Source organism: Phyllostomus hastatus, unplaced genomic scaffold (assembly GCF_019186645.2).
Source record: "Phyllostomus hastatus isolate PE091 unplaced genomic scaffold, TTU_PhHast_1.1 phas_scaffold_78, whole genome shotgun sequence".
Lineage (NCBI taxonomy): Eukaryota > Metazoa > Chordata > Mammalia > Chiroptera > Phyllostomidae > Phyllostomus > Phyllostomus hastatus.
The window spans coordinates 90,931,237-90,954,917 of record NW_025334041.1 but is presented as its reverse complement, the minus strand read 5'-3'; the positions used below and the strand labels follow the sequence as shown (position 1 = coordinate 90,954,917).

Here is a 23,681-nt window from a genome sequence, read left to right as displayed (position 1 = left end):
CCATCTTTAATGACCCAAGTACTTTTCCTTAATGAGAGTATTTAATTAAGTTGAATGTGATTTTAGTGTAAAGAGACATTTTTTATGTAACATTGGTTATATGCAAGTTAACTATTACATCTGGTGCTCAACTGAAGAAATTGCTGCTGGGGAAAACCGGCTTTCTGGGGAGATGGAATGTCAGTCTCCACTGTGCACCTTCCTAAGGGATTAACAAGAGCAATTCTGACCAAATGCAATCTCTGCAACTTCAAAATTTATCTCCTGCCTTAGATGCAGCTCCACTACACATATCACAGCTGTATGCATTACTTCACAACAGTAAGGAGGCTAGATAATTACAGAATGCAACGCATGCTCATCTAGGCCATTACCATGGCTCTGCAGTCTCCTACATTCCTCATGGCGTTTGCTCAGTTTTTTTTTTTCCCCACTCTCCACAAAGTCTCAGAGAAATCCACACCCATTTAGTTAGTAGCTATCAACACTAACTTTATAAGAAGATGGGGACCACACCATATCAATTTTCTCCCCTTATCCTACTTTCACCACAAAACTAAATCCTCATCCAGCCACTCCTGATACAAACTGAAATCTAGTCTCACCACTTTACTGAAATTGCTCTCTCAAAAGCCACTGATGACTTGGGTTGCCAAGTCCAATCATGTCTCAGTCTTCATCACCTTCTCTCTAGCAGTGATTCTCAACCCTGGCTACAAATTACAAGTACAAGGAAAACACTGATGCCAGGGCCCCACCCTGGGGCCACTTTAATTTGTCTTGAGTTGGCAGGGGGCTGGATTCTTGCTTAAAGCTCCCCAGGTGCTCCTGAACATGTAGCCAGGGTCAAGAACCACAGCTCTACAACAAGGACTTCACTCCCTAGCTCAACTTTTCTACTTGAAATTCTTAGTCACCATGATGTCATACTTACTATTTCTGTTTCTCCTACTGTTCCTCTTCGATATCCTTGTCTGGCATATCCTTCTGATTCTATTTGCTCTGCCAATTGCTCATTTTCCTCTCAACCTTTAATTTAAGGTTTCTAACAATCCCAAATCTCTGTATCTAATCTTGAACTCAAGCCTCAGCTCTAGACTCACCTCACAGAGATGATGTCCCTCTGAATTCAAACTCCACATGCCCCAAATCATCATACTGTGCTAGCTGCCTCTCAATCCTTTCTATGTAGTAGCTATTTCAAAGTTTCTGCATTTTTCTCAAACTCTTTGTTCTACCACATCTCTTCATGTTCATAGCAGAAAATCTTGCTCTTACTTTACAGAGAAAATACAAGCCTTTACACTCAACCTTCACTTGACCCCAACTTGACAAAATCACCTACACATGCACTCTTTCTGTGTACCCCAACCCTGTTGAGGCTCTTGTTTTCAGCCACCCTGGAAACTAAGACCTGTTCATTATCTCCTTTTCCTCTTCTGGATCCTTCCCATCAGCATCTCAGTACATTGAGGCCTTTCCCATTTTCAATAAAGAAACTCAGAGAATTGTTCAACTCTAGTTTCTTGGGTACCACCATCTCTCTTCCTTTGCAGTCAAAGTTCTTAACAAATTGTCCACATTTACTTTTTCTCCTTCCCATTCACTGCTTAACTCACTACAACAAGTTTCTATGCCACCACTCCATCCAGATGGTTCTTGTCATAGTTAGCAAGGGCCTACCTATTACTAAGTCCATGGAAACCTTTCAGAACTTAGCCTTCCTAAATTCTTTGCAGTACTGTACACCACTAATCATTCTATCTATTTAAAATGCTCTCTTTTCCCCCTGGCTTTCAAAATACTTTACAATCAAGTTCCCCCTACTTCTCTGGCCACTCAGCCTCAGTCTCTTTTGGAGGATCTGCTCCCTTATATCTTCCCCTGCAAACTCTCATCTATAGGTGTTTTAAATTCAACACGTCCAAAACTGAATGCATCCTCTTTTCATGCCTCTCTTCAAACCTCCTGCTCTTCCTCTTTCTCAGCTGAAGGCATCACCATCATCCACCCAGTTTCTCAAGCCAGAAACCTGGGCATTATCTTCATCTCTTCTTTCTAAGCCCACCACACTTAAGCAAGCACCAAGTTCTGCCCATTCTGTCCCAACTGCTTCATTTCAATTCAGGCTGAGGCTGAGTCTATCTCTTGCTTGAATTTTACTGCAGCAGAATCCTAGCTGGTCAGTGTGATCTTTCTATAATTGAAAATATGATCATGTCACTCTGCTGCTTAAGATTATTCAAGGTGGTGTATTTTACATAGACACAGGAATAGTCTGACAGATTTACGGGATGGAATAGAGTTCAGAAACAAACCCAGAAAACTAATTTTATATGTGAACATTTAAAGCAACATTTAAAATCAGTGGAAGACGATTCAACTAATAAAGTTGGGATAATTGGCTATTTAGTTAGGAAAGATATATCCTTACTACATATAATGAATGGGCATAAATTCCAGATAAATTAAAGATCTAAATGTAATAAAAGCCATAAAAGAATACAGAGGAAAATATATGATAATGTTGTTACTAATCTGGGGATGAATAAGGCACTTGAATAAAAGGTCCCAACTCCTCAGAAGGACATAAAAAGAAAGACCCCTGCTTACCTCCTTAACATCATCCCTCTCTATCGCCGCCACTCCAGTCATGGGAAGTTCTTACTCCAAGACATGCTCTATGCACGCTCTCTCACTTGAGGGCCTTTGCAATGTTCTTTTTGTCTTCTTTCTCTAATTTACTGAACAATTCACCCTCTTCCCTCTGACTGTAAATGCTGTATTTATTATATATTAAATTTGACTCTATGTCTTTTTTTCTGGATTCTATTCGGTTCCATTGATTTGTTAGTCTTCCCCTGTGCCAATGACATGTTTTAATTATCTTAGATTTTAGGTAGCTGTTTATACCTGCCAGGATGACTCTTCATTTTTCTTTATTCAAATGTTAAGAAACACTGGAATCAGCTTATCAAATTCTATTAAAATCTCCATTAGGACTTTTGGTTGTAATTGCATTGAATCTATAGATCACTTTGGAAAGAAGTGGCATTTTTTCATCTAGGAATATGTTTCTCTACGTCTTTAGCCCTTCAGCAAAAAAAATATATACATATATATAATATATATCTTATAGAATTATTATTAAATTTTTCCTACTTACCTTATAGTTTTAATCACTATGGTGATTGGACCTTTATTTCATTGTATTTTCAAAGTGATCACTGAAGATGTGTAGGAAAGCTACTAAATTCTGCACAATTACTTTGCATACAGCCACCTCACTGTTTTCTCTTACTAGTTTTAATAGTTCTGTGGAAAAGTGAGAGTATTAGGTTCCACAGGAAGGAAAAAAGACAGGTAGTTGAAGCAGGCTGTATGCAACATAATGAGGTCCGAATAAGACAGGTTGACAGTGACAATGTTATACTGAGCTGGAGATGTCCTGAAAGTATACAGAAACACAGAACTGGAGCAGAGGGGAGAGGTGAGGGCTGAACAAAATGTAGGAGTTAGATACATACAGGTCAGGCTCAAAAACACTCCTTAATGGTAATGTCAATGTCAGCAATAATGAAAAAATGTTTGCTTATTCCAAAATTTGTTATTAAAATACATTTTAAAAATTGTATTGTGGTTTCATATTACAATTATTGAGTATAGACCTGTACAATGTACTTTTCCAAAAGAATTTTAGGAGACCAAGCAAGGGTGGGTTTCCTGACTTTAGGTCTGACTACTACATCACTACTGTGGGATTCATGTGAAAAGAAATCCTGATGATCAAAAGTAAAGGCAGGAAACGGGTGGAGGGGAGGGGAAATGCTGAACTACAAGGTCACGGCCAGGAAACCAATTTGGCAAGGCCTGTGGAAAACCAAGGTATATAGAATCAAGTACCACATACACTAGTGTGCAGTCCAAAGCCAGCTTTGTTTTCAGTAATGGGACTCAAATGGCAGGGTGAAAGCCAGTGTCTGTGATCCACAGAGGGAACCACCTCAGAAGTCCCTGTCAAGATCATTTTCTTTTAGCAACTTTTACTACTGAGACAGACTTGTAAATGGAGCTCAGGCAAAAGGCTGCCTAGGTCCTAAGAAATGTGTCAGTAATTAATGCTTAATGCTGATTATCAGGAATGTACACAAAGTCCCCTTTTCATTCATTTCCATTATTTTTTAAACAAGACAAAGAATGATACTTGTAAATCATACAATAAAAGAAAATCAAGATACAGGGCATACATTCAAATCCTAATTTTATAAAGGAAAGGTATTAGTGTGTATACATTATATAAGTATGTTTATATTATATATGTCTATTATTGTCAAATTGTTAAACAACTATCACTAAATATAAAAATGTAGCTTAGCAAAAAAAAATTAGTCTTTATTTCACTTATTCTTTTCTGCATTTTTACAGTTTTCTACAATGAACTGATTTTTCTTAAAGACTTTACTTATTTATTTTTAGAAAGTAGAGAAGGTAGGGAGAAACAGAGGGAGAGAAACACTGATGTGTCGATGTATGTAAGAGATACATCAATCTGTTGCCTCTTGCATGTCCCCAACTAGGGACCTGGCCCACAACCCAGGCATGTGGCCTGACTGGAAATCGAACCGGTGACCTTTTGGTTCACAGGCTGGTGCTCAAACCACTGAGCCACACCACCCAGGGCTATGATGAACTGATTTTATAATAAGAAGAAATACAACAGGTGTTATAAAAGAATAAATAAAAAATACTAATAAACTTTTAATATCAAAGAAAAATCATCACAACTGTAATACAGAATTTCAGATCACTCAGGAAAATAGTAATTTTGACTATATCTCCAAATTTTAGAATATTAAGTGACCAAAAAAAAGGAAGATATACACCTAAATTTCTCCTTTGGAGAAAGTTAAGAAAAAGGGATCTTTTAAGGAATAAGTGTGAAATCCAGGAAAATGTGGCAGCATGAAAGGGAATGATTTTCACAATGTGCTGGTAGCATAAGAAAAACGTTAGAGAAGACAAGGCAATCACCTCAGAAATGATCCCTTTAAAACAGTGAGTCAAACAGAATCATACTTTGGGAATTCATTTGGGAAATGAATTCAACATCTCTGAAAGCCATGGGGTGTACAGGGTTAACTATAGGCGGAAGGAAGCGTCTTACCAGTGCAGTCATGGGGGAAGGGCAACATGGTGGCAGCTAAATCTGCCTTCCCTGAGACAGCTGTTTCCTGATCTGGCCTCTTACCTTTCAGCACCCCTGACCAGGCTGCCTTCCAGGTGCCTGATCCTTCCGGAGAGCCACTACCAAGTCTTATGACCTATGCTTCCATACTCAGTACACAGGCTTTTAAACCTCAGAGAGAAGAAGCTGGGAAAGCAGCTAAATGAACAATTTAAAGTCCTCCAATTTGAGGGTCTAGATGCCAGAAGATAGCTGCCTACAGCCAAGAGTAGCTTCCTTGTGATCAGATGTGAGAAACAGGTATGTTTATTATGCTCAATTGAACACACATTTGTTAAGTATCTGCTACAGATGAGGTACCTGCTAGGTGTTGTAGGGGATATAAAGAAAAATTACTCTTCAAAGGGAGCTAATGTTGATAGAGGTGGTTATAGGCAAATAAAGTAAGTGAAGATCAATGCAATACAATAATGAGAATGAAAACTGCATGGTGTGTGAGGGTGGGTTCTGAAGTCAGAGGACTGCGTCCAAATTTCTGGCTTCCTAGCTGTGTGACCTTGAACAAGTAAGTCACTTAACTTCTTTATGTCTTAGTTTCTTTACCTGTAAAATAATGATAATAGTGGTATCATCTCATAGAGTTCATGGGAAGAGTCGTTATAACACGAAGAGTTTAGAACAATACCTGGCACATAACAGAACACTTGCCATAATTTCATGCCTACTATGTAGAAATATGCTAATATCTTATATCTTATATTAAATAAGGGAGGTATTATTAGCCCTGCTTGTAGATGAGGAAACTGAGGGTCAGAGAATTAGGTAATCTGGATAACATCTAGGCAGAGGAGAAACACAGTTGTGATTTGAGCCCACATCTGCCTGAATGCAAAGCTTGTGACATTTATGGCTACTAATAGCAGCAGCCAATACTTGTTTAGTACTTAGCCTGTACCAATTATTGTATGCATAGTTGCAATTATTCTCACAAGATACTATTTGATCCCATTTTCAGAAAGAAAAAGAACACCTAAGTGTAGAGAGGCCTGCATCAATGCTGGAAATTACTGACCTGGTAAGTGGCAACACCAGGATGTCAACCTGTGTCTGCCCTTTTCCAGGACCAGAATTCATACCCCTGCCTAATGGTGCTTCAACTGGGGAGCTTTAAAAAGAGTGAGAGATTTCACAGGGTCCTACCCCCAGAGGTTTCCGACTAAATCTGAGGTAGGGAACCATGGTGTCATGCTAACCTCCTCACCACCAGTGGTTCTCATGAGCAGGGAACCATGGCGTCATGCTAACCTCCTCACCACCAGTGGTTCTCATGAGCCTGCAAAGAGGTTTTGTTGTAGATCTTTAATGCTAAGGTGAAAAGTTTACATTCAGTTCATCTAGAAATGGGGAGTCAGCTAAGGTTTTTCAGTCAGCTTAGTGAGGTTTTTCACTAAGCAGTATTTTAGGAGAATTAATCTGGGAGTAATGAATAGGATGGGCTGGAGGGGAAAGGAAAGTGTGGCAGAGGCTGACTGGCAAGGAGACCGTTCTAAGCCACAAAGTTTATTTTAGTCTTAACACAGCTATATGTCAGACACAGAAAATAAGTTGCTTGGAAAAACACCCACCTGAACACAAAATGTAGCTTGCAGAAAATTTCATTTTAATATTCCAGATCTATATACTATAATAGCTCAGAAAGTTGGGTTTTTCCTTTCTAAAATTAACAAAAGATATACATATTATGCACAAACATCAATTTTTAAAGTAAACTATGAAACATATGAGATATATAAATACGATTAAATTAACCTAGCATATATGAAGAAAAATATTAGGATTTTTATAGGAATTTAAAAACTAGTGATATAAACTTTCTAGAAATAGTAAAGAAAAAATAATGTGTGGGTTTTATTTTATACAATAAAGGATATACCTTATTTAAAATCATTATAAATTCAGAAACCAAATTTATTTTTAATTTATGACAGATGTAAATGTACTTCTGACATGCTGAACTTAAATATATAATAGTTTTTGTCAACTTGAGATTTAAGAACTAAAATAAAAATTGTGGTAAAATAAGGACATTTTATAGTTTCCAGGTTTTTTATCATTAGAGTGTTGAGCAGATACAGAAAGTAGCCATTTCCTGAAAGGAACTGAGATAAGAACCATAAGATATTATACCCTTTGACTAAATAGCCCTACTCCTAGGAATCTATTCTAGGGAAAGAAGTGAATGAAAGCAAAAAGGCATCTGTAGAAGATATACAATATAGTTTCTCTAGTACCTGAGAATTACAGAATTGCTTGATAATTATGATTTGTAAATATAATAGAATATTTATACTACTAAATAAATTTCAATTATAAAAATTATATAGAAATACAAAAAGATGATTGTTATATTTTAAGTTCATATTCCAGAATACATTATTGTATGGCTATTAAAACATAAATTGATTAAGTAAATATCAAAAGTAAAAACAGTAGTTTGAGGGTTGTAGTTAAAATAAAAACTGTAAATATTGTTCTACTGTCTTTTTGTCATTTTCCTATCCATACTGATTTTTTAATGTCTTTAAAGTAAAGGAAACTTCCTAAGGGAAAACCACCTTTCATCTCTAATTCCACAGATTACATATAACTTCTCCCATATATGATTTTGCCCGATTAGTCTCATTTCTATGCATAATTCATAATATTTCTTTTCATTCATAATACTCACATTCACTAAAAATAACATAAATCACTATCCCTTCTAAAAACATTTTGAGTCCAGGGCTAACTCAGGCAAATCCAAGAGAAGTGTTCTCACACTCACACACCTTTCTCAATTTTTGGATAGGAGGGTTCTGTAGCCACATGGATTGACTTATGATAAAACCCTTCTTATTTCTAAAGAAATATTTCTCTGTGCTCATATGTGAAAACACTCTCAGATTCTCCCAAAGAGTTCATTTTATCTGGGAGTATAGATAAAGAATGCCTGACACGGGAAGACAAAGATTCATGGAAGTGAGAGCTGCAGATGATTTTTCAGAGAAGTCTTTCTACTGCCAGGTTTTTAGAAATAATTTGGGAAGATTCAGTAGTTATGAATAGGTTGTAACACAAATACCTTATCTTAATTTTTCCAGTATTCTATACTTAATTTCTGAAAAAAAATCCAGGGAAGAAAGGTCATTTTCAAAAAAAATTGTTCAGCTTTTTTTCTCTAGGAATAACCCAAACAGTGTTGAAATGGGCCAACACAGATCTTGTAGAATAATATGTAGACACTGGGAAATAACATGTAGTCAGGGGTCAAGTGAAAGAACGAGTTTCCTCTCCCCTGAGCTGCTTCCCCTCCCATTTCCCATTTTCTCCAAGCTGCCCCACCACCACTGTTCACTGTTCAATATGTACTATTCCCTCATTCCTTCACATGGCCTCTTTTCTTCAGATGACATATGTCTATAAAAACGCATCCACTTCTAGTCCTCTCTCGTCAGTGTACTATCAGATTCAGTTTCCTAACAGACATCTCTATCCACGTCATCCTCCTCTTCAAAACCTGTATTGACTTGCCAAAGTCCCTAGGATAGACTCCAGCTCTCTCTCCAGCTGGTTGACCTATTGTTCCACTCCTTGGGCTTTCCATCTCCAGGTCTTTGCTCACAACATTGTCTTTCTGAAATGTCTTTCATCCTCATTGTCTGAAGCCCTACCTGTCCTTTACGATTCATTCCAAATTGCACTCCCCCCACAAAAGCCTTCCCTGCTGGCAGCACTAATGAGGTACTTTGTCCCTCCTCTGAACTGTCATCCTAATTTATGCCTCTGTGATGGCATTCCTGATGTCTTGGAAATTTTGTAGTTATTTGTGAGTAAGTTGATTTCTCCACCTTAAAAGAATTAACAATAACATCTCTTCTATACCCTCCATGACTACTGAATCAATGAAGGATCAAGTTCTGGTGGACTTAAGACTGCATATGCACATGTCTATATGTGGGTACGTGCCTGTAAAAAGTCCCCACTTGTTTAGAACTCAGAATGGGCAGATTTCCAGGCTAGCCTTCCCAAGTATACTTAACCTGCATGTAGTTGGGACTCATCCCCTAAGAAATTCACATTTGAGAGGCTGGGGCAGAGCCCAAGCGTGGGTACTTTTTTTTTTAATCTTCATCCAAGGATAGTTTTTATTATTGATTTAAAGAGAGAGGGGAAGTAAAAGAGAGAAACACTGATGTGAGAGAAAAACATAGATTGCCTCCCGCACACACCCCAGCCGGGATCAAACCTCCAACGTAGGCTGGTACCCCAAGCAGGAATCGAACTTACAACCTTTAGGAGTATAGGATGACACCCAAAATAACTGGGCCTCCCAGCCAAGGCATGGGTACTTTTTTTTAAGTTCTGCAGGTGACTGAATGTGCAGATATAGTATTAACAATGCTGGCCTGAGTTTGGGGTCCTAGCAACAACATGTATAAAGTTCAACAGGGAAAAGGAAGAGGAAGAAGAATTCTCCCCCTTTTCTGGGGAAAAAATATGCCCATCCTACTTTTTAGTCTTTTTCTTCTCATTTCCTCAGGATCTTATGATGCTCTAAATCTCCTGAGTTTCTCACCTTGACCTGCCCTTTTCCCTAGTATCTCCTTGATAAAAGTTCCCTACAGTCCTAACCCTCTCAAGTTTTATAGTTACTATAGATATTTGGGATACCAAGCACTGCCATAAAAAATAATTTATGTTGTAGGAATCATGAATGAACCTTTTAGGTGTCTGCATATGCAGTAAGAACTACTGTCTACTGAGAACTTACTCCATCCCAGGCATGGGGTCATGTACACTGTATGTATACAGGTCTTAATTTAATCCTAGAGTAACCCTGGGAGACAGATACAACTATCTTCATTCACAGAAGATGAAATAGATTTGACAGGTGAGGTAAAGCAACCTGCCCAAAGGTCACACGGCTAGGAAGTAGAAACACCCAATACCAAGACTGAAGTGTCTGACTCCAAGCTCGTGCTCTTATTCTCCTTGCTGCATGTTAAAGAAGACTCCTTGCTATACCACATGTGTCAATCTGTCCAACGGCACCTGACAAGGACAAATAACTCTGGTAGTGGGCAAGAGGACAGGACACTGCTGGTGTGACCAGATGGGCTCTATTCCTGGGGTCCACTTGCCCAGTCCTTCCTTGACTCCGACCCTCAGAGTCTCTGTGAGCACTGACAATGCCTTCCCTGGCAGCAGCGTCTGGGCCTGGTTAAAGGGGAAAACTGGGGCAAGAGTAGCAGCCATTTGTTTTTAGGAGGTGCTTATAATTAGACTGCCCTATTTGAAATGCATCAAGAAAAGTATAATTAGTAGACTCATTTCTTAGATTTCTGTGATATTTCACTTGTGAAAAGACTTAGATTAGGACATAAATCTTAGAAATAATGTCCTGGTAGGAACTAATGAGAAAAATATTTACTGAATTGGACCCTGGTTGTGAAATACAGGGATTATAATATCAAAAAAATTGTATTTATTCAGGAACACTAACATTTAACAAAGGTAACATTACATTAAAAAAAAGAAAGAAAAAAGGCCCCAGCTAGGTGGCTTAGTTGGTTAGAACATTGTCCCATACACCAAAAGGTGCAGGTTCAATCCCTAGTCAGGACACATATCTGGGTTGTGGGTTCAATTCTCAGTCAGGGCACATATAGGAGGCAACAGATTGATGTTTCTTCTCTCTCTCAATCTCTCTCTCCCTCTTCCTCTCTGTCTAAAGTCAACAAACATATCCTTGGGAGAGGCTTTAAAAAAAATTACCTATGCTAAATATGTCACTCCGTTGCCAGAGATTAACTACTTTCGTAAACCCTTCACATGCCCATTTAAATCAGAGCTCATTCTATGGGCATGCCATTCCACACATCCTCCAGACTCCACGCGATCTTTCCCTGATCTGTTGCAACCAAGCTGGAATAATTCTTTTCTCTTAGTGCGTACACTCTTACGCACACACAAATTCCAAGTGTCTGAACCTCTGCCAAGGAACAAGATAGTCCTGATGGGAGATCAGGTACATCTGAAAGTTAATCAGCTTTACCTGCAGTCCATCTCCACCACCTTCCAGTCATCCTAACAGCTAATATGTAAAGAATAAACATTCCTCTAGCTTATGACATCTGAGTTCAACCTGAAGGCTATGATTAACAGCATCAGATGTATACCTCAATGTATTCAGTCTCTAACAGACAAAATTGAAATGGGACTGAGTCTTTGTGGTTTTCTAAATGTTCTCATTCCAAGTCTCAGAACATCAGGAAGCACAGTAGATGGTGCTGATGTTCATACAGAACAGTGACAGGGGTTCCTGACCCAAACTGGAAGAGCTCAGCTTACAGCAAGAGGACCCGTGAAGCAAAGGCAAAAAGGTCCGGGTTGTGATGACTATCTTGAATACCTTACAATTAAACTAGTTTGGTAGGAAAAGGAAATTCTAGGAGTCCTGGCGTTGCTGCTGAATTAATTACTGATCTTTTCTGTGCCTCGGGGTTTTTTTAAATCTATGAAATGGAAGTTATTAGTACCTGTTGTGCCTAATTCAGTGTTATGGAGATAAAATTAGACAACTAAAGTGAAAAGTGTTCTAAGAACATGAGCAGAAGATAACCCAGCAATGCTAAAATCTTACTACTACTTATTTCATTTGCAGTCACCATACTCTTATGATTTAATAACAGCAAAAGAAGTTACAAACAGTTTTATTTTTCACTTATGTTCTTAAGTCACTTCTCATTTTGTTCTCCTTCCAGAACATAAAAAGTTTCCATGGTAAGGTTCCTAAGTCTCAAATAATTAAGTACTACATAAGGTTTTAAATTTAAAAAAAAATTCCTTTTCATAATTTTCACTGCCTTAGCCATGTCACTAACCATGAGGGGAGAACGCACTAGAGTCACTTGAATTCCCACCTCCACTATAACATAACCAATGGAGCAAAAAGAAGAAAAGATTGGACAAATTATATCCCGCAGAAAATATAAAGAGGGATACACTGGAGGGGGAGTTCCTCACTTCTGAACACCCTTTATATCTCTAAACCAGACACTAAAAATGCTAATAGAAGAAAATTGTGCTTTCAAATGAGAGGTATAGAAAAGGGCATAAATATAAATGAACAGATTCACATATTAAAGAACAAACATCCCCACCCAGATTAAGAAACTAAACACTGTCAGCATCCCAGAAGCACCCTCTCCACCATGTTCTCCTCCTTGATCACATGCCCTCTTCCCACCCCCACTCACATACATGTGTCCTTGATGTGTCCTGGTGCACAAGAGCTGTGCGTTCTCTAGGACAGCAGTTCTCGAGTGTGGTCCACCTCTTGGAGGAGGAAAGGACTCTAGGACCCCTGGGGATCTCTATATCCCTTCAGAGAGTCCACAAAGTTAAAACCATTTTCATAATAGTTCTAAGATGTTATTTGCCTTTTTTACACTTTTGGAAAAAAGTGAAAAATGTGGGTGAGTTCAAGATGACATGATGAAGGCAGTGGCATCAAATTGAACCAGCAGTTGTATTCCTCACCTCCACACTCTAAATGTGCCAGGTTCACATTAAAATGTTCTTTGTAAACAGTAAAAATAAATTTTATTAAATTTGTTCTTTAGGATGTGCATACTGCCAGTTACAAAAACAGTCACAGAGCCCTGGCTGGTATAGCTCAGTGGATTGAGCACAGGCTGTGAACCAAAGGGTCGTGGTTTGACTCCCAGTCAGGGCACATGCCTGGGTTGCGGGCCAGGTCCCCAGTGGGGGCCATGTGAGAGGCAACCACACATTGATGTTTCTTTCCCTCTCTTTCTCCTTCCCTTCCCCTCTGTATAAAAATAAATAAAATCTTAAAAAAAAAACAGTCATGGGGATGTAAAATACAGCATAGGGGACATAGTCAATACTATTGCAATAACTATATATGGTGTCAGATGGGTACTAGACTTACTGCGGTGATCACTTTGTAAGTTACATATATGTCTAATCACTATGTTGTACACCTAAGATAAACATAATATGGTATGTTAACTGTAATAGAAAAGTTAAAAATTTTTAAATCTCTACCCTTCAGCATATGTCTTTTTAATATTCTGTGTGACGAAGTGGAGAGTACACATAAAGCACTTCTGCGACATACCAAGGTACAAAGGTTGCCTGGAGAAAGGCACTTGGGCAATTGTTTGCCTTGGAGCTGGGTGAGCACAGCTGCTTTTTTCATGGGACATCATTTTTACTGAAGGAGTGACAGTCGGACAAACTATGGTTATTCAGACTTGAGTATCTGGCAGACAAGTCAGCCTCTTTGAGAAAATAACTGACAGTTTGATAAAATCTGGACTTTCCAGTGAAAATTACAATTTCGGAAAACTTGTATCTGCCACTACGTGCTTGAAACGCTTTTCTGATGGGATCGGTAATGAACTTAAAGAATGTGACATTTTAATATTATATAATGAAATGTGTCAACAATGAAAAGATCTGCATAACCAAGTAAACCAGTATTTTCCAAATCATCACTGCATGATGTTACAAAATCCTGCATGAGTAAAAATCTATTAAACACGCAAGGTAAACTAAAAGATTTTAATGTTGCAAAATAATTAAAAGTTTATTGGTATGGTTTCAGATTTCACATTGTCACCAACCTCTAAGAACCTACCTTTTGTAGCTTTAGTGGAGTATCAAAGAAGAATATTTACAATTGTTTGAAAAGGTTATTAAAATACTCCTCCTTTTTCCAACTATATATCTGTGTGAGGTCACCTTTTCTTTGTATACTTTAACCAAAACAACATACCGCAACAGAGGAATGCCAAAATAGATAGGAGACTCCGCTGTCTTCTGTAAAGATGGACCTTAGACAGGCTTGCAGAACTGTAAAACAATGTCACTCTTCCCACTAATTTTTAAGTAATTTTTCATAAAAGCTAAGTTACATTAACATGCAACCCATTAACATGGGTTTTTAATAAATAAATAGTTTTAAATTTCTCTATTTTTAATATGGTAAATATCAATAGATATGATCCACATAAACAAAAGGTCTTTGAGTTTCTCAACAATTTCTAAAAGGGTACAGTGAGATCAAAAAGTTTGAGGAACTGCTACTCTACGGTATAAATCTAGGACTGAAACTGCTGGATCGCAGAGTATCTGGTCTTCAGCTTCACTAGATACTGCCACACTTTTTCCTACCGTGGTTGTACTGATGTATACTCCTACCAATAGTTCTTTATGTATTCTGAATATAAGTCCTTTGTCTGTTATATGTGTTCTAAATACTTTCCCCAATCTATTTCTCCAATATTTTTAGTGAATAGAAATTCATCAAGAGTAATCAAATTTATCAGTCATTTCCTTTATAGTCAATACTTCATGTCTTGTTTAAGAAATCTCTCCTAACTCTATATTCTCCAATTCTTCTAAGCATTTTATTGTTTTGCTTTTCACAGTGAGATCCATGGCACTACAGGCTTATCAGTTATTTAGGATCTCTGTGGGCTTCTGTTTGTAGTAAGAAACTCAACTACTCTGTGTCTTCATGTCTCATTCAGAAGTCATTCAGTATTGCTGTCAAATTTCTGCCAGTTACCTGTCAATTTAGCTTAAGAGATAGTAGGCTGGGGATTCAAATGCTTCAACAGAAGATCACAAATAAGAGACCTTAGTTTTTCAACTGACAATTAAGTAAAGCTATCATCCACCCCTTTATAATGTGACTATGAACAAGAAAGCTGCCCTTCATGCTGCCACAACAAAGTTTTCAAGAAGGCTGTGTTGATGTTTTGTTTTAAGGCAGAACTGAAAGCACTCTGGGAAATTTTCTAGATCTACAGGATTTCAGTTTTTCTCAGCAAAAGGTAAGTCCAAAACAGTGGAGTGCAGTTGAATGCATTTGTTTTCCTTACTTTAAAGAGAGCTGGGGAGTAGCTCCAGAATATTCCTCAGTAGGAAAAGCACTGTCATTCACTATGGGAACTGGCAAGGGCATTCCTGTCACATATTTGTCACCCTCTGCGATACCAGCATCTTTCTGCAATGTAAGTTATTTCTTCAACGGGACTAAATAAATAAATATCCATGCCTAAATATCTGTTTAAACATGAACTTACCTACCTGCTACTTTTAATGTCTAGCATAGTATTTTTTCCAACTATAGATCATTATGATCTATAGTTGATCATAATGATCTGTAGTTGAATGAATAAAATCAATTAGGTGAATTATAATCAGTATTTTTTAAAGATTTTATATATTTATTTTTAGACAGAGGGAGAAAAAGAGGAAGAGAAACATGATGTGAGACAGACACAGCTATCAGTAGCCTCGCTCATCCAGGCATGTGCCCTGACCAGGAATTGAACCAGCAACCTTTTGGTCCACAGGCTGGTGCTCAATCCACTAAGTCACACCAGGGCAATAATCAGTATTTTTTAAATGAACTACAATAATATAGAATAGAAAATATCAGAATGTCCTTACATAGTGAGGATATTGTTTCATGATTTTTTTTAATTAAGTGTGTGTGTTTATGTGTGTCTTAATGTAAAGCGTATTTTTTACTATGGGCTTCTGTCAAAACATTTACAAGGTACTAGTCTGATATGCTGCAGTGAGCAATACATGCTAGGGAATTTCCTTCCCAAAAACTATCTCTTATCCTGGAAAATACCTACCCACTTCCAGTCGTCTGGGTAAACGCACATGTTGCCATGTTTCTACATGACCCCCACCTCCCAGACCCCTACTCAGTGACATATGACCAATATTGTTCTGATGAGTTTACTGCCAATGACTTCTTAAAATCTAACATCCAGAGGACTTTTCAGTGACAGAAATTATAACATACACTGGTGGTGGTCATGTTTCCAGCCACGTGGGAAGGTGGTCTGCCTTAGAAGGAATAAAGTGAACATACAGAAAGAGGCAGAGGTGAAAGGTGGAGAGAGTTCTGGCCATATCTGGGCCAACTGCAATACTGCTCTTCCCACATATCGGTGCCCCAAGCCTTTCTTAGATTCATAGGTTTCTGACACTTTCAGTCAAATAGATATACATGCACTGCTTGTGTTTCTCCTGAAGTCTTGGGGGCTGTAGTGGTGCGTTGAAATTTCAAACTCCAATGAATAATGAATTAGGTTCTTGCCCTAAACTCCCCCTCTACCATTCATCATCTAAGAGGGAAATTTGGTACAACTCATAAAAAGCTCCAAATAGAAAAAGGATTGTTATTGAAATTCAACTTTGGTCTTCACTACCGAAATGAAATGAAGGACACTTTGGGGTAAACACAGTAAGTGGAAGCAGGACCCTCAAAGCCTCTTCAGCAAAGTTCATATATGTACCATTTGTAAAATTTTGCCTCTGTCTTTGACCTGAAATGCAACCAGTGAGACACATGATGGCAGAAGATACTGCACAGGTTTTACGTCGACAGGGTATCTGTTTGTTTTTATAAAGCTAACCCAAAATCATTTCATCAAGTTTTAGGGCCTGGAGAATGCAGTGAGGGCAAGGTCACCTGATTATAGCCAAATATATGCTGAGTATGATTCAAGGACTTAAATGCAGAAATATGAGAGAATTAAGAGAGGTTGGCTGAAGAGCAAAACCTCTAGCTGACAGAGGTAAGTACAGTCCAATCCAAGAGACTACAAAACTGAATGCAGCTTTTAAGTTTAAGAGAAATTTTTCTTCTAAGAATATAAATACAGCTTCATTCTATATCTGCTTTACTGGAGGTTAGTTTGCCCTTGAAATTTATAATCCAGCTGCCTTTGTGTATACCTGAATATTTCATGCAGAACACTGCAGAAACTGACCCATTTACACAATATAGTTTGTTCAGCTTTAGAAGTAACTACCAAGAAAGACACACTTAATTCTGGTGCAAGTTAGGTCTATAAAGGCATTCTGTGAGGGTTTTTTTTTTTCCTGGCATAGTGATCTCTTTTACAAAATGAAACTTTTAATTATTCTGATCAATTCTGCATTCCCTATCAATTCAGCTTGACTTGGAGACTGCCCAACTTAGCAGTTTCAAAAAGGTTCTCCAGGCTCTCAGCTGAACAGCTCTTACAGAAGGCTAGCCAGAATGTGACTTACTCAATATCAGCTCTCTGAAAATATATACTAAGGGGTTGAAAGTTATTAGCAGAACTTTATAACAAGGCATAAGCAATATATGATTTTCACACTCAAAACTTCTAGGGACAATGCCTAAAGAGGAATCTGGTGCTAACAATCAGTTTGATTTGCTTTTGATCTTAATACTTCAGCTTCTCAGGGACAGGCAGCATTATTTGAAAGGTCCCAAAGTGGCTACAGTTGTCATTTTTCATACAAAGACATGCTCATGTAAAAAACAGCTTCATCATAAATGTTTCCAGAAGACTGAGACCAATTCTGGGTTACCCATGACTCTATTTGTGACATTCTTAGTCTTTTGTGTGGCTGAACACGTAGCACTGGGCACATTTTACCCTGGATTAAGTCTCCTGTACTAGATCTTAAACTCCTGCAGGGCTGGTTCCAGCACAGGGTTTTGCACAGCATAGATGCTCAGGAAAGTTTCCTGGGATGAGAACTGTAAATTCTGTTTAAGGAAGTGTTCTTTCTTTCTTTTTAATCCTAACTCAAGGATATACGTCCATTGATTCCAGAGAGAGAAACTCTGATAGGAAAGGACGGAACCTACAACCCGGGCACGTGCCCTAACCGGGAATGGAACCTGCAACCAACCTTCAGTGTTCAGGACGACGCTCCAACCAATGAGTCACACCAGCCAGGGCTAAGGAGGTGTCCTCTTTAGAAGAAAGAGAACACTGGGTCTAAGTCTGGGGAAATGGTCCCTCGTCTCCGCATTGGCTGCAGTTTCACTTTCCTTATGAAGAGCTTTACTCTAATTTTTTTTGAAAAACTGTGTATCAAAGCTGAATGATTCCTAAGGTTCATTCAGTGCTGCCGCTCTGATTCTAAGCAAGAAATAACAAGGCTCCTATTTTTTATTGGATTATTAATGTCAAAGTCAATCAAGAAGTTGCCCTTTGATGATACATATGTTCTTACTTTGAGCAACATGATTGGTCACTAAGCCGGATTTGCTGACCGTGGTTTTGTATGCAGATAGGAGAGTGAGAGGTATGGAAGACCATAAAGTTGGATGTTAACAATGTGCTTGTTCCTAGCTTGGTGAAAGGAATAGTGGAGCAGAAGTCAAATGACAAAGATTCCAGTTGTGGCTCTACTGCTTACTAGCTATGTGCCCTTCGATAACTCATAAACTCTCAGAATTCTGTTTCCTCTTTTACATAGGGGAAGGGCAATACCTCACATAAGGTGGCTGCAGCTGCAGGTGCTAAAGAGAATAATGATTCTGAGAACACTTATACACTGCAAGGCACCAACCGTACGAATCCAGGAGGTATGGCTACTTGTTACATATCTGCCAAAATATGTTCAACAAACTCTAAAGAGTTAAAATAAAAAGCTAATGCTAGAATGAAGGGTAAAAATTAAAATTCTACTGTGTTTTCTGCTCATATTATGTCCACCATGAAACAGACAACACAATAATTACCTGAGTTAAAATCTAAGTCCAACTTGGCTCTCTCACTGCTCTACCACTGGCTTCAGTTATCTCACATCTGTCCTCTGCCCTCACTATTATTTGTTTACAATTACAAACAGCCTCTGCAGTGACAAGAAACTCCACTGCTGTTAAATGAGAAACTGGGACACGTTGGGCTTTAGCTCTTTTAACTTAGAGTGGGGCTGGGCAGACCCCAGCGGCCATTCCTGTAAGACGTGGGTGTGGGCTTCCCCCAAGGGCAGTGCTGGGGAAGCCCGCCACGGGTGTGCACACTGCATGGGCCACTCACTGCAAAGGCTGCTCCGCTCCTGCAGCAGACCTAGACTTTGAAATTTCCCTGCACAACAGAAGTGAGAGGCTCAGACTGGCAGCTGTTACTTGCTCCTTATTCTCTGTCACTCACAGAAAGAAGCTAAGATGGTGAGAAGTTCATTGACTTGTTTTCTTTGTCAAAGCAGATTTTAGGTACTTCACCTCTATTCCCATTGTAATTTTTTAAACCAGCAGCATCATCCTTTAAAGGCAAAGCATTCTTTTTCCAATTAATAAAATACAGAAGAAATGGCTCTTTTGGCTCATTTCAAGTTATGCAATAGAATATGTTTCCTTTACCCCAAATGCACTTTTTGCCTTGGATATAATTTAGTCAACTTACAATATGGTGCTTGCTTGTTGAGGTTGCTAATACAGTTAACTTCTGATTATTACAGTTTCATTTGTTTTTGAATGCCCATTATATACCAAAGTGCAGTTTAAGAAAGCAGTTAATTTTTTAAAATTGTATTTGCCCTTTCTAATGTTTAGGGTTTAACACATTTTCTGCCTAGGTAAGCTAAAATCAACATTAATTTGCATTCCCTAAACATACACATCCCTCAAAATCAGGGGCTAGCTCAAATGGGCCATTGAGCAGAAATTTACTCTGCTCAATGTAAATTTTCTCAGGTGTAAGAAATTTACTGTGGATAGTCTACACATACCTAAACATGCTTCCCACTTATTCTTAATGTCACATTGAAAAACAGCTCAGCGTCACAAACAGAAAACCACATTGTCTGCAATCTGAAGTATTCCCAAACCATATATGCAACTATAAATCATGGAAGATAATTGTTCTTTTCCACTTTGTATAACTACCTGAAAATAAGCTAGAAGTGGGCAAGTGAGAAAAACAACTATTTTATATAACAAGTTATATTTTAACCAGTGGCTCAATTCTCTCTCTCAATTCCCAATAAAAGTCTGATTTCTAACTAATAGAACAGTTCTTTCATGTTGATTTTGTCTCTTCCAGTTGACAACACAAAAGAATTACTATATCATTCATCCACTCAATTTTATGTAGCTTTCAGAGGCTAAATGAAGAACAGGATCATGCTGTTAATAAATCTTTCCCATTAAGCTTGTGAGTGTGGACTTATGCTAGATTTTCCAAAAGGCTCCCTCTGAGGCAAGGGAGTGGGTGACCTTATTGTCTAGGAGTTCCCAAATGCAACAAGACTGTAACTGATTTTAATGCACAGATGTCTTGACTGGGAAAAAAATTCATAAATCATCATCCCACACATTTTAGGTGGGAGAGGAAGTAGCAGAATAGAACAATTAACAATTACTAGAGAAGTTATTTAATATAAGGAAAAGAGAGACAAAACAGTGTTTTGAAGGCTTAAATTTCAGTCATTCTACCACTTGCTAACTTTTTAATTCTCTGGACTTGAGTTAGCTCATTTCTGTTAGGAATAACTACAGTTCTCCTCATTTACGCAGGTGTCTTGCTACGATTATACATGGAAATCCAAGGCTAGGCACTTTATAAACAGTTTTAAAAGAGCTACTCCAGTATGTCTGACATGAATGAATTTCTCTGTGTTGCATTTACTCAAGTGTGACTGGAGATGATCAAAGCCAATGACAGGACTTCAGCAGTCCTGTGAGAATCTCTAAAGTGGGCCTGCTATCACTGCTGCATGAAGTGACGTCGGGCTGTTGTTTACAGAAGAAGAAAGGCTGCCAATTTCCACTGAGCAGAAGACCGAAGTGGCCAGCCTCCTTTGGCGGAGTGTGAGCAAGAATAGACTCTTTATGTGTGGCATGTGTGTACATGCAATGGCTCACGTGCGAGGGCACCAAAACAAGAAAACTGCTTTGTGTGCAAGCACCAGCCCACGCTTTGGGGTTTACGTTCTCACTACAAGGACTAATGAAAATTGATCAAAATGTGACTTTCACTTTGTTACTCTGAAGGAAAAAGTAAAAAACTGTCACTCAGAAACTTCCTCCTCAGTTTGACTTTCTGAAAACATTTTTAAAGCAGAGCAGTCAATTCTAGTTTTTACAGACTCATTTAGTTTTATAAACATTCACTAACAAAAAGAATTATGGAAGATGTGTTTCAATGCATGAAATATATTCAGACTGCAGTAGCCAAGTTTTACAGGAACGACTTCATTTTCAGAGTGGTTGGAGTTGCTTCCTCCTATAAGTTCAGGAAGTACTCAATCAAGTATTAACATACTCTAACTGAATCCACTTTGGGGAGATGTTTTGTTAAGTTTATGACTATAAAGGGAAAAAAATCTGGCTTATTAACATATGCCCATTCATGAAATTTCCTGGCAGAAAGCAACCTTATATTAAATCAAATTTAGAAGGGAAAAAAGAAAATAGGGGCTGCATTCATTATACTCTTTCTTCAACTATCCATCACCTTCTGGGACAGCAGTCAAATCAGGGATAATATGGGAACAGATCATGTTTATAACTGGCACTGAAAAGCTTTACTTGAGACAATAAATCCAGTGTAAATCCAGCACTGGAACACTGAAGAAGAGACATGGAAAATCTTTTTGGTACCTGGAAATGCATTTTCTTTGGTCCTGTTGTAAGTATATCTGAAAAGGGAGAAACTATGGCTCAGTAATAAATGAAGTTGAGGAAGAATCCTGAGTTCTGTTTTTGGCTCTGTGGTTGATTACAGTATAATCCTAGGTCAAATTCTTAGTAGCAAATATTATTTTTCAATTTTTAGGACAGCATAAGAAAAAATATAATAAGTAAAAAAATTTTATGTAACATTTCATTACAGGAATTAGAAAATAATAGAAACATGGGCTGGGAATCCAGCCTGATATTGGCCAACTCCTTTGAGAGCTGGGGAGGAAAAGGTGCTAAACAAGTAGGAAGTGTTATTAACACTTCCTTCATTTCATAGTGAGACATAACAGTAGCATGAAAAATATGGCACCAGTTCAACTTTTCCAGGGCCAGTTTCAGCAAGTAATATTGGCCACATCTTCTAAACACATCGAGAAACCTGAAGGGCCATACCTGGGCTCCTCCTTCACGTGAATACTAAAAATGAACAACAGAAAACTTTGTAGAAAAATATGGAAGTAATTTTAGATTCTACTTGAAAATGGCTGTTACTAACTTCATTCCTTCATGTACTGAAAAACACCTGAGTACAAAGGTCAGTGATGATGCAAAGTAATAATAACAAAGTGGTGACATGTAGGAACATTAATAATCTGGCAGTCAGGATATTTTAAAAGTGCAGAAATTTTATTGACTGAAGAGAACAGTGATTAGAGCAGAATCTCACATATCTTGAGTCAGTGCAGATTCATGAACTTTAATTTTAATTTAAAAGAAATGAAAGTTTACATAAAGTAAAGCTGTCAACTTGTCAGTCAGAGCAATCAGCAAGAGGAATAGTAAGAAAAACTGAATTGATAGTAATCCTTATACTTAATATGCTCCCCTATCCAACTTACTTAAAATCCTAAAATCAATGATTTAGACTTCATTTTTGTTTCTTCCTGCTTGTCAAATCGACAGGATCACTATAAAGCAATTATAAATGCACACCAAGAAAACGAGGGCAAATGAAGAGTGGAAATGTATAACTGGATTGACCAAGTGCCTGAATTTCCCTTGAACACACTGTGGCTCAACGGCTGCCCTCCAGTATAACAAAACAGCGTCTGCTCTGTGGTTTGCTGTGCATTTGCTTCACAAGCTGACTCCCTGGGAGCACTAAAGCCTTCAAGAAGCCACTACACTAATGCTCATAGGTGACTACTAAATCATTTCAACTTCAAAGACATACTTAATAAAAGAAAACTCAGTTCCATTTCAGTAACTCACTGAACAGGGCAGAACTTTTTGCCAAGTACTTTTTCCTACTCACAAACATTTCTTTCTTTGTTTTCTCATCACATAATGGTGTGCTGAGTTTGCAGTAACACCTGCATCCAGTATTCAAAAGTTAAAGGATTCACATTCTGAAGGGCATCTTGTTTTGTATCCCTACGGTAAGAAGTACGGATACTATTAACTGGAATGTTAACGAGCTGGACAGAAAAACAGCTTGATAGTTTTCAAAAGAGTAATTCTCGTACCAGCAATACCTTTAAGTGTACAAATCGCTAATATAAGAAGCAGCAAAAGAGCCAAAGAGAAAGCTTTCATTTTAAGAAATAAAAGTCCATTTAAAAAACCTTTCTTATTCATATAATTATTCAAAAATAAGAGTCACAGAAGAGTCCAAAAGAAGTGAAACCTAAGTCACCAGAACACTCACCAGAGAACATGTGAAATGCTGAGCAGATTACACAAATGAACAAAAAGTGGTGGCAACAAGCACCTGTTCTCTGTCACCCACCCCAACAATGGAGATTCTTTACCCATCTCTGAGTCCAGTCATCATGTGAAAGCAAAGCATGCAAACAAATACTGGTCAAATGCTTTTATGTCTCTATTCAGAGATCCTGAACTAGCCCAAATAGAAAATGTCTCCATTTTCTTTTTTTAATTAAATTCATTGGGGTGACACTGGTCCATTTTCACCATATTGTT

General features: G+C 38.0%; 1 protein-coding gene and 1 long non-coding RNA gene across 3 annotated transcripts in view; one reads left to right on the top strand and one right to left on the bottom strand.

Moving 5' to 3' along the window:
* The window catches only part of SERTAD2 (SERTA domain containing 2), a 129,984-nt gene that overhangs the window by 90,487 nt on the left and 15,816 nt on the right, over window positions 1-23,681 (bottom strand). The window lies entirely within an intron of this gene.
* On the top strand, window positions 5,186-21,096 carry LOC123811409. Its single transcript, XR_006784385.1, has 6 exons — window positions 5,186-5,485; window positions 6,201-6,260; window positions 15,029-15,093; window positions 16,718-16,860; window positions 17,874-18,656; window positions 20,592-21,096. It is a non-coding gene; the product is annotated as an uncharacterized LOC123811409 (long non-coding RNA).